Source organism: Rhincodon typus, chromosome 1, assembly GCF_021869965.1.
Source record: "Rhincodon typus isolate 14 chromosome 1, sRhiTyp1.1, whole genome shotgun sequence".
Classification (NCBI taxonomy): domain Eukaryota; kingdom Metazoa; phylum Chordata; class Chondrichthyes; order Orectolobiformes; family Rhincodontidae; genus Rhincodon; species Rhincodon typus.
In genome coordinates this window covers 87424011-87439028 of record NC_063332.1, presented here as the reverse complement: position 1 = coordinate 87439028, position 15018 = coordinate 87424011, and the positions used below count along the sequence as shown (strand labels likewise).

At 39.8% G+C, this 15018-nt stretch overlaps 1 protein-coding gene across 3 annotated transcripts in view; it reads right to left on the bottom strand.

Moving 5' to 3' along the window:
- arap2 (ArfGAP with RhoGAP domain, ankyrin repeat and PH domain 2) overlaps window positions 1-13819 on the bottom strand; it is a 216028-nt gene extending 202209 nt beyond the window's left edge. For 2 of the 3 annotated variants that reach the window (XM_048599090.1, XM_048599102.1), the window contains exon 1: window positions 13591-13764. The gene's annotated coding sequence lies outside the window, so the exon portion shown is untranslated. Of the gene's footprint in view, window positions 1-13590 lie in introns of all 3 variants that reach the window. The other variant, XM_048599096.1, reaches the window with a different exon arrangement.
- Window positions 13820-15018: the final 1199 nt, after the last annotated feature.

The window sequence follows — 15018 nt, the reverse complement described above, 5'->3', positions numbered from 1 at the left end:
ATCTCTGAATGGTCTCCAGCCTCTCCAGTTCGTAATATCCCTTAACATTTTAAAAAGTTACTTTCCTCGTAAACACTTTTTCCCTCCTGAATCTCCCAAAGTTCACATTCAACCTTTCTTCTAAACATACAGTAGTCCCATTGGTAAAGACTTTGGGCGTTTGGTGTTGGGTTAGGTCTAAGACAAGCTCCCCTGTGGAGCGAGTTCTGAGCGATTTTTCCATGCTGCAGGGAGCTTGCAGTGGGGTCATCAGTCAACTCAGAACCCACTGAGTTAAAGTGGAAGCAAGTCGGTCTTGATTATGAGGAACTGTCTATGGAGCAGGTGAAGAAGAGTAACTTTACCCCTACGAGGGATCCCAGAAACTAGACTCAGGATGGGCTATATTTAATTTTGCTAGAACCACAGTAGTCATCAGGTATCCTGACCTGCAAAGGGGGAGGGAAATAAAATCAGCCTCGTATCAGCCTTTTTGCTCAGTAGGTAGGCCTGTCTCCTCTGCAGTCCGTGGTTCCATGTAAAAATTCCATCTAGGGTTTGAGAACACAAATCAATACTAACACACGTGCACAATCCTGAGGAAGTGCTACACTGGCATGGTCGCATGCCCTGTCGTTCAGATAACAGACTAAACTAAAACCCCAGCCAAGTGGATGTAAAGGGTTTTTCAAAAGGTGTGTATATATGTATTCCTGGTGTCCTGGACAATATAAACCCTTCAAACAACAGATAATCTCATCACATTCATCTTACTGTTTGTTGGAGATTGTTAGATCCAAATTGACTGCTCTGTTTCCTACATTAAAACAGTGATTAGACTCCAAAAATATTTAATAGACTGTAAAACACTTTAATACTTCTAGCACTCTTTTCTTTTCATTTTCTTCTTTTCATCACTAGTACATGGAAACAGGATATAAGTGGACATTATGAGGACAGGAATGAACTCAGTAGCTGTCCCACCATGATCACCTAAATGCCCAGTGTCACTCGCTTTGGGAAGGTGTTGGAAGGTGGCGTCATCAGTGTACGTTTGCTCTTGGTGAGGATCAGAAACATCATGGGAATAAACAAAAAGACCTTCAGACCACTGGACAAAAACACCTTATGTTTACAGGAATCACTTGATCTGGGAACACTGAAGCAGTTTTTTTTTTAAATGAAATTCCTTATATAATCGAAGATGCAAATATATTTACTGATCATCTTCTCCTACAAAAGCTGCACTTCCAAAGGAACAGTGATTCATGTCAGACTACTGCATGTAGGCTCAATTCTGACCAGGTGCAGTTTTCGAGCTGTGAGCATAAAATTACTGAGAATTTCATCTCCATGTTCAGGCAGCATTGTATGGCACCAAGCAATGCCGATTATGTTATGACTTTTATGCATATGCTAATTGTTGTCCTTCTGCAGTAAATTAGAGCATAAACCACACTGTATGTCTTTTTAGATAAAGTGTCATGAAACTGCACCAACTCATCAATTGTTGCTGCCAACTCTCCCTTCAGCAGTATCCGCTGAAGTAGAGATAAGTAGCAACAAGCTGTATAAAAACCTGTTGTGAGTGTTTCATGGGCCCCCTAGCCATAGCTATACAATTGACAAAGTATTACTCAAAAAATAATGTGAGTATATGATAAAAGCATTGAAATCATAAAAAGTATCATAACATTATCAAAATAAAAGTCATGAAATTATCATCAGGTACTTGCGTTTTCATATAGGCCACATAAATGAAACTGGCAGAACAAGTTCATGGAACATGTTCAAGAGAGTTTTGTAGAACAACACATTATGGAACCAATCAGAGAAGTGGGTATTTTAAATCATATTTCATGTAATGAGACAAAGTTAATTAGTAATATCATAGCAAGGATTGGATCTTCTGTGAAAGTGATCAAACCAGGGTGAATTTCACATGGAGTTTGAGATTGATAGATGCAAGACTGTACAAGATTAAATTTAATGAATCCATTTATATAAATATGATGGATGACTTGGCTACAGACAGCTAGGAAATTTAATTAAAAATTATGTTAAATAAGCAAAAGCAAACATTCAAAGAAATAATTAAGATTCTCAACATACTGATGTATCTTTGAGGACTAAAAGCTCATCGGAAAATGAGATGCATGCAGGATGGACTAAAGAATCCAAAGAAAAAGTTTTTAATGATTTAAACCAATGTCAGCAAGAATAGATGGGAAGAATTCTAGATAGCAGCAAAGGTTTGACCAAAAATTGATAAAAGTGGAGAATATAAAATGTGAATGTAAACTGGTGTGAACTTTGAAAATAGATTGCAAGAGCCTCTTCAGCTATGTAAAAAGAGGAACTATGTTCCCCTTATGAATTGAGACAGGAGACATAAAAATAGAAAATAAGGGAAATCAGAGACATTAAACAAATATTTTATGTCTGTGCTCACAATACAAGATACAAAACCTTTGCAGAAATAGTAGGGAAAATAAATAGTCTATCGAGACAAAAGAACATGAAGTAGAATAAAGAAACAGTAATAACTAATGGAACTACAAGATGTCAAATCTCAGTTTCCAGGGCATCAGATCCAAGATTTGAAAACAGGCGACTGCAGAAATAGGGGGTGCATTGACTGAAATCTTGCAACATTTCCTAAATTCTGCTAATTGTCCCAATGGATAATGATCACTAGAGAAAAAAAAGTGCCAGGGAATTTAGTGGAGCTAAAGAATGTTAAATCCCCTGGATCATTTGGATTGCATTCTAGGATTTTAAAAGTAGGCTACATGGATAGTGGATGCATTAGTAGTAATCTTCCTGGATTTCTTCATTCTGGAAAAATCCCACAGCAGCAAGGCTTTCTTACTCTTGAACCCTAACTCCTTTGCAATAGAAAAAAAAACATACCATTTGCTGTCTGGGTTGCTTCATGTAACTGTATGTTTTTTTTTGTGTGTGGAACTTATACAGACACCCAATCTTTACGAGCATCGACATTTAATACTTCCTCACCATTTTTGAAAACAAATCTGAGTTTCTATTCTTAGTACTGAAATGAATAATCTCTCGGTTCTTCACATTATCCTCCATCTGCTACTTTCTTGCCCATTCACTTACTCAGTCAATTGCAGATCAAGCTTTGTACATTCAGTGAATTTGAATATTGCACACTGTCCTTTCACCTAAGTAATTAATATAAATTGCCAATAATTGAGACCACAAAAATAATTCTTGCAAAGTTTCACAACTATTAATGTGTCAAGCTGAAAATAACAAGTTTATTCTGACTTTCCAACTTTAAGCAATTATTTTAATGCTAATATATTACCAACACCACCATTAAATCTTATCTGTGTAACAAACTTTAATGTGCCATCTGATCAAACTATTATTGAAAATAAAAATATACTAGTACCCTTCTTATTCAACCTCCTAGTTACAGTCTCCAAAAAATTATTAGATCTATCAAACATGATTTCTGTTTCATACAACCTGTACCTAATTGTATTCAGATTTTCAAAGTTTCCTGTCACGTCTTCCTGAGGAATGGATTACAGAATTTTCCATACTACCGGTGCCAGGCTAACTGGGCTGTTGTTCTGTTTTCCCTCTCCCTCCTTTTAACAGTGATATGTTTGTTGACCATAAGATGTAGGTGAAGAATTAGGCCATTCAGCCCATCGAATCTGTTCTAATAATCCATCTGATAACCCACACTTCCCTATTTTATCCCCATAACTCTTGATTCCCTTAATGATTTCAAAAATCTGACAATTTCAGCCTTGAATATTCTTAATGACCCAGCCTCAATACCCCTCTGAAGTTAAGGAGTCCACAGGTTCATTATTCTGAGAGAAGAAGTTCCTCCACATCTCTGTCTTAAATGGCTGATCCGTTACTTTGAGATTATGCCCCCTCTAGACACTTAACACTATGATTATCCCAATTAATTTTGTGGAGTTTGAATACAATTACCCTAATACTATTACCCTAGCTTTACAGTAATGAAAAAGATGGAACCACATTTTGAAACCCCTCACAATTTCCATTTTATAATATTTCAATCTGCCAGACAAAGGAAAATTGTTTCATGGCAGTTTAAACCAGGGATAGATATTACGTTGACTGAGGGTTATCCATGACCCTTACCAGACCTGTCAATCTATGAAACTTGTCTTATAATTAATGCTGAGTGCTGGAAATGCCAGTAGAGCCAGGAAGTCAAACAGGAAGCTGAGAACCTAACAAAACACACAGGGACTGTGTACGTGATTTGAGGGGCAGCGCTCAAGCATGTCACTGGTCAGCATTCTGCTGTTCAATTAGAGGAAATTGAAAATACCCCATTTATCAACCTATGTACAAAACAGGAGAGAATTAGAGTGAGATTGTCAAAGCAATCATTCATACACATTATTGTTTGTATTAAATCAAATTTAATCAAATTAAATCAAGCTCAACTGGTTAGACATATAGGGATATATCTTACATCTTTTTTGAATAAGTTCCAAGTTGTGTGAAGCTTTTTGCAGGGTTTTCTTTTCCACTGTATCTTACCAAACTCACCACATCAACTACCTAGCCACACCAATGGCATCCTCAAATCAGCACAGCTTAGGCAGAATGTTGCTCAGAGCCCACAGCACTCACTTTCAGAGAGATTTTTAAAAATTCTTTGTTCTCTTTATCTTTTATCCAACTCAGACTAATTTGTCCTCTGGTTCACCATCCATCACAACACCCAGACCTATTTCACTGCATCCTCCCCACTGCTTTCAATGTTCACATTCCCAGTTGAGTATCATTGAGTAATGGTTATGAGTCATCAGCACAAAGACCTTAAATTTAAACTTCGAATTAATAGATTTAATAAATTGCAGCCCATCTCCAAAATGACAGAATTTTTCAGGTTGTCTTTAAAAATCCATTGGTACCCTGAATGCCTACATGGAAAGAAGCCCATAGTCTCAATCATCACCTACATTTCAAAGGAAAGTAAGTTATCATCTTCCGGCCAGACATTCATTTATTCTTCTTTGTATAAACTCCCATTGTTGTCCTGCCCCCATCTTTACTTTCTGAAGGCTGTATGCTTTTTTCAATTAATTTAAGGATGAGTGTGTCATTAGCTAGGCCAGCATTTATTGCCCATCTTAAACTGCCCTTGAGAATGGTGGTGTGCTGCTTTCTTGCAATCCACGTGGTGTAGGAGACTCATAACGCTGTTTAGAAGGGAGTTCCAAGATTTTGACTCAGCAACTGTGAGGAATGGTTGGGATGGTGCGTGGCTTGCAGGAGAACTGGCAGCTAGTGGTGCTCCCATGTATCTGCGGTCCTTGACTTTGTAGGTGGTAGAGGTCAGAGATATACAGATGAACGAGACTTAACGCAGAGAACACATTGAACTCCTTGTAAACATAGTACCTTGGCTGACTAGCTTCAACCAACTCTTTCTAATCAATAAGTTTACAAGAGGAGAAATTGGCCTGAGTTCTCGGAGGTCCAGAAAATGAAATGCTGGAAAATGAAATGGGTAAAAAAAACTGTACAGGGGACAGTATCCCATCACCAAATCACCCTTCATTTATATAGGCACAGCACATGGGCTCTGACAACCAGGTACAAACCAGTTCCTAAACTGAAACCACCTTCTGAATCTCCTGTTTATATCTGTCAGCCAGGGCTCCCTGATTGTTCCAAGTTAGCAACCCCAATCAAGGACATCATAGGCAATGAGACCCACCTGATCCCAGTTCCAATCACTACATGAGGCAATGGAAAACACAAGCTTCAGTGGTTTTTGCATTTTTCAACTTTCATCATTTAGGTGGCAATGTTCTTTAATGTATTTACACCAAGGATTGTCAGCATCTTTGGTATTCGGATACTGTGTCAACCAAATACTGGCAGGTTTCATTGTTCTTTATGAAAGGTGTGCACTTTACAGGGAGATTTATACATACAATGGAAAAAATAGAAAAGAAAATTATCACTGATGGAGGGCACAAATGTTTTGTGCAAGGTTAAACTAGCTCAGTACAATAATCTGTTTTGAAAAGTTAGCCTTGGCCCTGAAAAGCAATTGTTAGCATTGCATCTGCTAAATAACTTGCCCATACTCTGTACTTACAAATAATCCCTCCCATATTTGAAGAAACAGGATTCCTTCAAAGTTAATCAACTGATAAAAATGAAGGCTGTTTACAATATGTATACTCATTCTACTAGAACAAGGGTGTTCTTAATTAAACTGATGTCAGATCACACAATGCAAACAATGTCAGAACAAAGGAGATAAATAATATAGCAGAACAGAAATGATGAATACTATAGGCACAGTATAGCAGAGCAGGAGGAACTATGATACAGAGAAAGTTGAATGAAGAATAAAAGAAATAGGTTTCATTGTTGCAGTTCTACTCAACGCGTCAGTCAGTTTGGATGCATATTAATCAAGAATACATGGAACACGAAAAACAATGTAAGCCTCCAATCTTTGTTATCATTTTCTCTTGAATGCGAACTAAAACAAATGACATCAGGTGAAATTACCTGTGAGGAAACTTACTCAAGTTAAGAAAATAAAATATATATACTATCAAAAGAATTTGGGGTTCAATCTTCACAAAGCATAATGCTAACAAATTTAAAAAAAAACAATTAACTTCTAAACTCACCCAAGGGAACACAAGCCAGGTTTATGTAATTCACCTCAATTTAAACCTATAAAGCAGATTTTCTCAAACAATGCCCAGTAGATTTACAAGATGAGGTTTGAGGTCATGAGCACTGAGGCAGCAATGGTGGACCCCTTAAATCCTCCATTTCTTTCAGTAATGGGTGTGGCCAAACTTATCAGTCATCAGAGATAGTAGGAACTGCAGAAGCTGGAAAATCTGAGACAATAAGGTGCAGAGCTGGATGAACACAGCAGGCCAAGCAGCATCATAGGAGCAGTAAGTCTGATGTTTCGGGCCTAGACCTATCGGATTCCTGCTCCAAATGAAAACAGTGAAAAAGCAGGATATTAAACATTTTAGGAGATTAAAAACTTTGCTTCCTCACTGGCCATACACTGTGGGGACATGACACTTTTCAAATCCTTGAAATGGGGTCAGAGTGGGAAATAAGTACAGAAGCAGTACTTTAAGACCAGCTTTTGTCAGTGATCCCTCTTTGCCTTTTCAGTGGCTCACTTGGCCATTTTAGAGGGCAGTTTACAGTCAACCACATTGCTATGGGTCTGGAGTCACACATAGACCAGATTGGGTTCGGATGACAGGTTTCCCTCCCTAAAGATCACTTGCAAATAAGATAAGCTTTTATGACCATCAATAATGGCTGCTATTAAATGACCTTTTAGTTACAAATTTAATGGAGTTCAAATGTCACCATCTACCATCATAAGATTTGAACCCACAGCTCCAGAACATTGGTCTGAAGTTCTGGATTGCAAGTCCAGTGATGCTTCCTTAACACTATCTCGCCCCTGTCAAACACCTCACCCCACTTTTAAAACCTCCATTCTATCTCAAGGAAGCTGAAATACAAGAACAACAGTCTTTTCAATTACATTTTGCATCGTCCTTGAGCCTGGTCCACAATTGGTGAGTTTTACTCAACTTTTCAACTTGCAAAAAATAAATCATCAGTAGGCTGTAAGAAAGTGGGAAAATTCGCTTATAAAGCACATTGATTGTGAAATGGTATAAAGTGTTCACAATCAATGTAGTCACTGCTGTAATGCAGATGGCAGCTTTCCATGCAAGCAGAAGAGATCCTTTTTACCCCCTCTCTCTTTCCTTCCAAAGATCCAAACACTTCTTTCAAGTAAAACAAGGGCATATTTGTACATCTTTCAATTCAGTATTTTGTACTCACTCCTTATGACTTGATCTTCCTCGTATAGCACCTCCATTCACAGCACAAAATATGAAGAACTTGCTATTTCAAATCCTCACCTTGCTTCCACTCAGAGCTTCCTGGCCTCGACAAGACACAATGTTCTAATGAAGCTCAACGCAAACTAGAAGGAACAGCACCTCATCTTTTGACTCATCACTCACAAAGTTAACTAATTTTTCATCATAACCTCTTTTTTCATTTTTTTTTGCTGCCTCAGTTATTTTTCTGGTTTCTTTCTTTGATCTTTCAATTTTCTTTCGAACAGCCTCTCTTCAGCCATTCATATCTCATCTTTTCCTTTCTGTAATGTACTGATTACCATTCCTTTTGGCTTTTGTACCATGAGACACTTCTTCACTTAATCTCTCCTGCTCTCGCAACTATCACAGACCTTCTCTGTAGATCATCCTCCCTCACACCACCACCTGAAAACAACTAAGTCTATAAAAGGTAACTATACAATTATCTGAGAGCAAAAGTGAGGGGAGAAATATACTGCAAAGCTGAGAGGAGGCAGATGGAATGGGGTGGGTGGAGAGTAATGTGTGAACTATAAACTATAAACAGGCAACAGAGGTCCATGCATGGCAGTGGCTTCTGAAGCTGCAGCTAATGCATCAGCATCCCAACAGGAACCTCCCAGCAACCGCACGGCTGTTTCGAGAGAAAACTGGTCATCAGTACGCTCACAACATGCTGCCAATTCATGACCATGTGTAGTTATGGAACCACATTTATTCTGATAAAGAAAATGAAATTTCATTTGATAAGATTACCTAGTGATTTTTCTTGGTCTATCCAAGCCTTTCCATTCTCGTTAATACACTCAACCAAATACCAATTGCACTTAGTTTAATGGTACAAGCTTAGTTGGGATGGGCAGTGCAATCGCATTGCTGTTTATGATTTGTCATTAATAATGATAAACAAAAATAACACCAACCTGGGTAACGTTCATCCTTCAAGAATCATAACCAAAAAGAAAATGATTCTGTTGCATTTCACACACATCTGCATATAATAGAGACAGCACTTCACATTGTCCTACATTCTGATGGATTTCTCAATGGAGGTGTGAAAATCAGGTTTTCCGATGGCCAGACAGTCGTTATTCCAGCATAGATGAGAGTTGTGCAAGGGAATCCCCATAGAAAGAAACATAAAAACAAGCAGGAGTAGGCCACTCAGCCTTTTGAGCCTCTCCACCATTTGATCATTGTTGATACTCTTATCCCAAAGCCATATTCCTGCTTTTACTCCGCATACTCCGCATGCCTTTACTATCTAAAAGTCTCTCTCTTTCTTGAACATATTTATATATCCATATCTCAGTCCTAAATTGCCTACTCTGTATCCTGAGACTGTGGACCCAAGTTCTACACTCCCCAGCCAAGAAAAAATATCTTCCCTACATCTTGCCTGAGCAGCCCTGTTAGAAGTTTGTACAATTCAACTGGTGAATATAAGTCCAGCTGAACTAATGTATCTCACAGGACAGTCCTGCCACCTCTGGCATCAGCCCAGTGAACCTCTGCTGTAATCCGTCTGTGAAACGTACATCCTCTCTTCAGTAGAAAGATCAAAACTGCACAATACTGCAAACGTGGTCTTAAAAAAACCCACTGCAGCAGCTGCCAAAGGGTTAGCCCAGGACGTTAAAGATTCTGGTCGGTAATTCCTTTATACCTAGAAGCCTCAGAAAGTCTCCATTTAAGCTAGCGGATTCTGACAGTTCTGATGAAATAAATAAAGAATTATTCAGGATACATCAGACTATCTAAAACATACTCTAATTCCTCACTAACTATTTATGTTTATACAACTGACCCTAAACTTATCTCACACCACTCCTACTATGCCTTCCTGAACCCCCATTTCCCTGCCTTCAGACACAAGCCCTTATTCCCTTGTTCCACACCTGACACCCATTCATCCCCCAAAACTCGACACACCCCCTTTTGCCATTTCACACCCAACTCTCTTCACTGCCGGCCCGGCCCCCAGAAATTGACTCCCCTCCCCCTGCTCTAGACCAAGTAAGATTGAAACCCCTTAACACGCCCCCCTGCCAGGACACACTTTCCCCTTGCCTCTACTCTAGACTGAGTGGGACAGAATCCCCTTCAGCTCTTCACGCAACCCCCCCCCAACCCAAGACACATTACCCCTTTCCTTCAGCTCCAGATTCTGTGGGACTGTATCCCCTTCAACCCCACACCCACCTCCCCACAGAACACACTTGGCCTTTTCCACACACTGCACCAAACCAATCTTCCCCTGCCGCCAAACCCAACCCTCCTCTGAACCCAATCCCTCTCAGATCTGGCAGCACCCTGCCAGATCCGATTTCTCCCACAACCCGTGTCAAATCACCTTAAAACACTGCATCACTTTCGTGGCCCTCTCAACATCTGGCAATCTGTCCACTTGGCACCCTATCCCTGATACTTTACCCAACTGGTACCATTCTTATCTGGTACCCAGTCCCTACACATTTGACATCCTATTCTCAGCACCTACCTCTGGCACCGAACCCACCCAGCATCCTAACATCACACTTGTCTTGTTTATTTATTTTGACAGCAGCTGTCAAAGTGGCTGCCTGCGATTCTGAATTATTAAATGCAGAATACAGCAACTGAGTTAAAATGGGGGCAATGTTTGCCTTCCTATGACATTTCTACGCTATAAAGAAACTGTCAGCATGGAAGTACGACTCCAGATTGCTAAAGAAGCCCCGTGTGGGATTGCACCTCAGAAATGCAGAGTTCCATCCTTTTGTAAGAGTGAGATTACCACTCCTCGCAAAATCCACAGAATCACAGAATGTTACAACCCAGGCTCCATTCGTCATACTTCCCCGTGCTGACTCTTGGGAATGAGTTATTTAATGAATTAGACTCCACTGTCCCTTGCCCATATCCCTGGGATTATTTCTCTTTCATATATTGTCCCAGTTTTCTTTTGAATGTTCTGCATCCACCATTTTCCAGGCAACGCATTCCAGATCACAACACACTGTGAAAAATAAATCAAATGTTTCCATACACTGGATCTGGACCATTCCCTAATCACTTTAAACTTCTGCCCTTTGTGCCACTGGGAACTGCTTTTGCCTCATTTACTCTAAGAATATTAACAATGGTGTTTTTCAACATCTCTGTGACATCTCCCCTTTGCTTTCTCTGATCTCAGGAGGACAAACAGAGTTTCTCTGCTTTCTAGCACCTCAGGTACCATTCTTGTAAATATCTTCTGCATTCTTTCCAAAGTCTTGACATTATTCCTGAAATATAGCATCCAGTGTTGAACACAATACTCCAATTGAGGCATGATGAAAGTATCTTAAAAGGGCTTAAATTTTCTTGAATCACTGCAGTGCACGTTATGCAGTTACTATCATAGTATTGTTAGGAAGGGAGTTCTAGATTTTGACACAGCAACAGTAAAAGAAATTTCCATGTCAGGGTGGCATGTGGCTTGGAAGGGGATTACAAGTGATCATGTTCCCATATATCTGCTGCCCTTATCCTTCTAGGTCAGCAGTTGCCAACATGCTGCTGAAAAGTAATTGGTATCTCACCATTGACCAATGCATTGCTGGTTTCCACCAAACCCAATCCCCAGGCTGATAATGGAGTGTTGTACCAACCACCATGGGCAATGACAAAAAAGGACAAGAAGAACAGATTCCCAGCCATGAAGATGCTGGGTGGGCAGAGGAGGGGTGGTACCATTGCTGAGAAAGACCACCAAGAGATTGCGGTCCAGAGACTGGGAGGCCTGGAAAATTGCCAAATATCTTGTGATATTTTTCATCAAATCAGAAGTAGCTCTCATTATGAATAAAGTTGACATGCCCCGTTGTAAGCAATGCAAATCATGGATTTTGAACATAGTGATTGAAGGAACTTTGGTGAGTTGTTGCATTACATCTTGTAGATGCTACACACTGTCGTCTCTGTGCATCAGTGGTGGAAGGACTGAATGTTTAAGGAAGTAGATGGGGTACCACTCAAATGGTTGTGTTAACCTGGACAATGTCAAGTATCTCAAGTGTTGTTGGAATTGCATTCATCCTGCTGACTTAGGGAGTCAAAAGATGAGAATCTATATAAAGACACATTAAAATAAAACTGGCTTTCTTAACCATGAATTGAGGAAAATACAATGTACTTTGTAAAGTCAACCAAAAAACAAACGACAGATAAGCAGAAGCAGTGACCTAAATCACTTTATGCTTTCTATGTAAAGAAGGTGCATTAACCCTTGAGGGCAAAAGTTCATACTAGAATTCGAAATAGTGAAGTTGATTCTTTGCAAGGAATCAAAAGGTTTTCTTTGAAATTAGAAACATAATAGTTGAAGGCTGATTCTTTGAAAGGGAATGGTTTCATTTCCACTTCTGCTTTCAAAGTCACCAAAATTTAGCATCACTGAAAATATCTCAGCATCAAGTTCTGCTTGAAACATCAGGACAACTGACAGGAGCGGCAGCACAGGCTCAGCCACTATATTAATGCCGACTGACATTCACACAAAGTCAATTAAGGTTCAGCAATTATGTGTAATTGTTCAGCTCTGTCACAAGGTTGGTACAGTAACCACTAAACATTGGAACCCTAATAATGTCAGAAACAAAAACAGAAATGGTTGAAAAAACTCAGCAGGTCTGGCAGTATCTGCAGAGAGAGAAAGCAGAGTTAATGTTTTGGGTCCAGTGACCGTTCTTCAGAACATCTAATGATATCACTTGCTTTATGTAAACAAAACACTGCACTTTAACAGCCAACCTGGAGAAAAAGGACATTTGGTCCATACACTCATTCTAAGAGTTCCTGTAGTAAAGGTCTACCTCCTTGTTTGACTTACTCTAAGTTGCTGAAGGGAGTACACTCCAAAACATTGTTTTGCCTCTACAGATGATCTCTGACCAGCTGTGTGCCGGCAAATAGTGGAGTTTGTTTCAGTTGTCCAGAGTGTATGATATGTTTTTGGGTGGATTTGGTTCTTATTCTTCATTAGTCATTAGGGAAAATATGTACTTTAGCAGATGGCTAACACAAATGATGTTACTTAAATTTGGCACCACACACACACCGTCAACTAATAATGCTACCAGACAACTTATAGTAACAGACAAAAAGGAGGTTTAAGCAGGTGTGAACGGTTCCTTAAGGTTTTTATCTATAATTGTTTTGACATATCAGTTTTAAAAATTTAAACGATACCTGGTTTTCTGATTACTTGCGCTAAAAATATGAAATTTGCATCACTTCTTATGAAGGTTCGCAATTGTGAAATATACACGCAGACACTTCCTGAACGCTTATCATGTCTAAGTTTTCTACAAAAGCAATGCAAGTTGATAAACATTCTGGAAGGAAGACAAAAATACACAATGAAGCAGTCGTTTTTAATCCAGTCGAACAGAAACCGAATGCCAGAGGAAATCGATTTGACAATTGATACTTAACAAATTTGAGTAAGGAAGTGACAAAGTTCGTTGAGCACAACACACGTATGCAAGTATTAACATGACTATTTTCCAACAGGAATGCACATACAAAGTATCTCAAAATGCGTGCATTTTTAAAATATTGCGGAGTTTGCTGGAAGTTTTGCGAAATTGCACGTCTGGCACAGTCTGATCTGCACTCTACATACGTTTGTTCCACACCTTAATGATAATAAACTTACCTGAAACAGGACTGTGCTTAAAGCCCGTGCGATCTGCCTGTGTGCCCCCCAACTTCTACGCAACTCGCTTCAAATGCTTTTGAAACAGCACACAAATTATTTTGTTTCCACTTACAGGAATAAACTTCGGCACTTGGTTGAGGTTGCCAGCTATTATTCGTTGAATGCAAAGACAGTGTCTAGCCTGCTGATTTCAGCTCTTCTAATCACACCGCCCACCAGCGGTAACCACGCGAAGCAACGACAAGCAGGAAGTAGCAAACATTTGGAGGACCATCCCACGTCCTCTTGGCTATAACTTCAGATGGCGCTACTTTGTAAGAACACAGCACCAATTCGTTGCATCTAACAGGATTGCAGCTTTGCTCTATTCACGTACTGTTGGGACATTCACCACCGGGGGCTTTTGAGGTGTGGTGGTAGTGTCCCTACCTTTGAGCCAGGCAGTTTGCGTTCAAACCTCACCTACTCCAGAGGTGTGTTAAAACATCTGGATGGCCGATTAAAAGGAAAAAAAAATCACCGATTAGAGATAATGGTGAACAGTGACAGCAAGATTAAATGCGTGCCACTGTCGTACTGAGTCTAAAATCAGAACACATAGATTATGAGTTCAAAATTGTTTTTTTTTTAAGCGTGTTTAATGCATACAGTGAATAATTTGCAGAATGAGCTTCCCTACGGGAAGCTTACAATTGCCATGTCATATGCAGTGTATTCATGTTAAAAGGTTAACGGGAGACTTTTTTTTTCCATTTCCGTTTGTAAGTGAATGATCTCTGTCCAGGCCACCTTCACTCCACTGCTGTGCCCTGCTGAGATTCACTGAAGTACTAGATAAAGTAACACAAATTGGGGAGGTAACAAGGGGCAGAGCTGGATGCACACAGCAGGCCAAGCAGCATCAGAAGAGCAGGAAAGCTGACATTTAAGGTCCGGACCCTTCTTCACAGGGTGTTCATCCAGCTCAGATTCTCCAGCATCGGCAGTTCCCACTATTTCCTCATTCACAAATTGGGGAGGGATAGCCTCGTGCAATCATCGCTAGACTGCTGAACCAGAGACTCAGGAAATATTCTGGGACCATGGATTCAATAGCAGATCTGCAACATTGAGTCTAATGATGATCATTATTGATTGTCAAGGGAAAACCCCATCTGGTTCACTAATGCCCTTACCTGGTCTGCTGTATCTCCAGACACACAACATTGTGATTGACTCTTAACTGATCTCTGAGCAATTAGGGATGGGCAATAAATGCTCACCTAGCCAGCAATGCCCACATCCTGTGAATGAATGAAAAAAAGTTTTCGCAGAATTTGGCTGAAAAATGAAACTAGAATTGTACGGCTGCTGACCCCTTTCCAGTTTTGTGTGAATCACAACTATCTAGGACACCAGGAAATTTCAAGGAAGAAGTTATCTTTG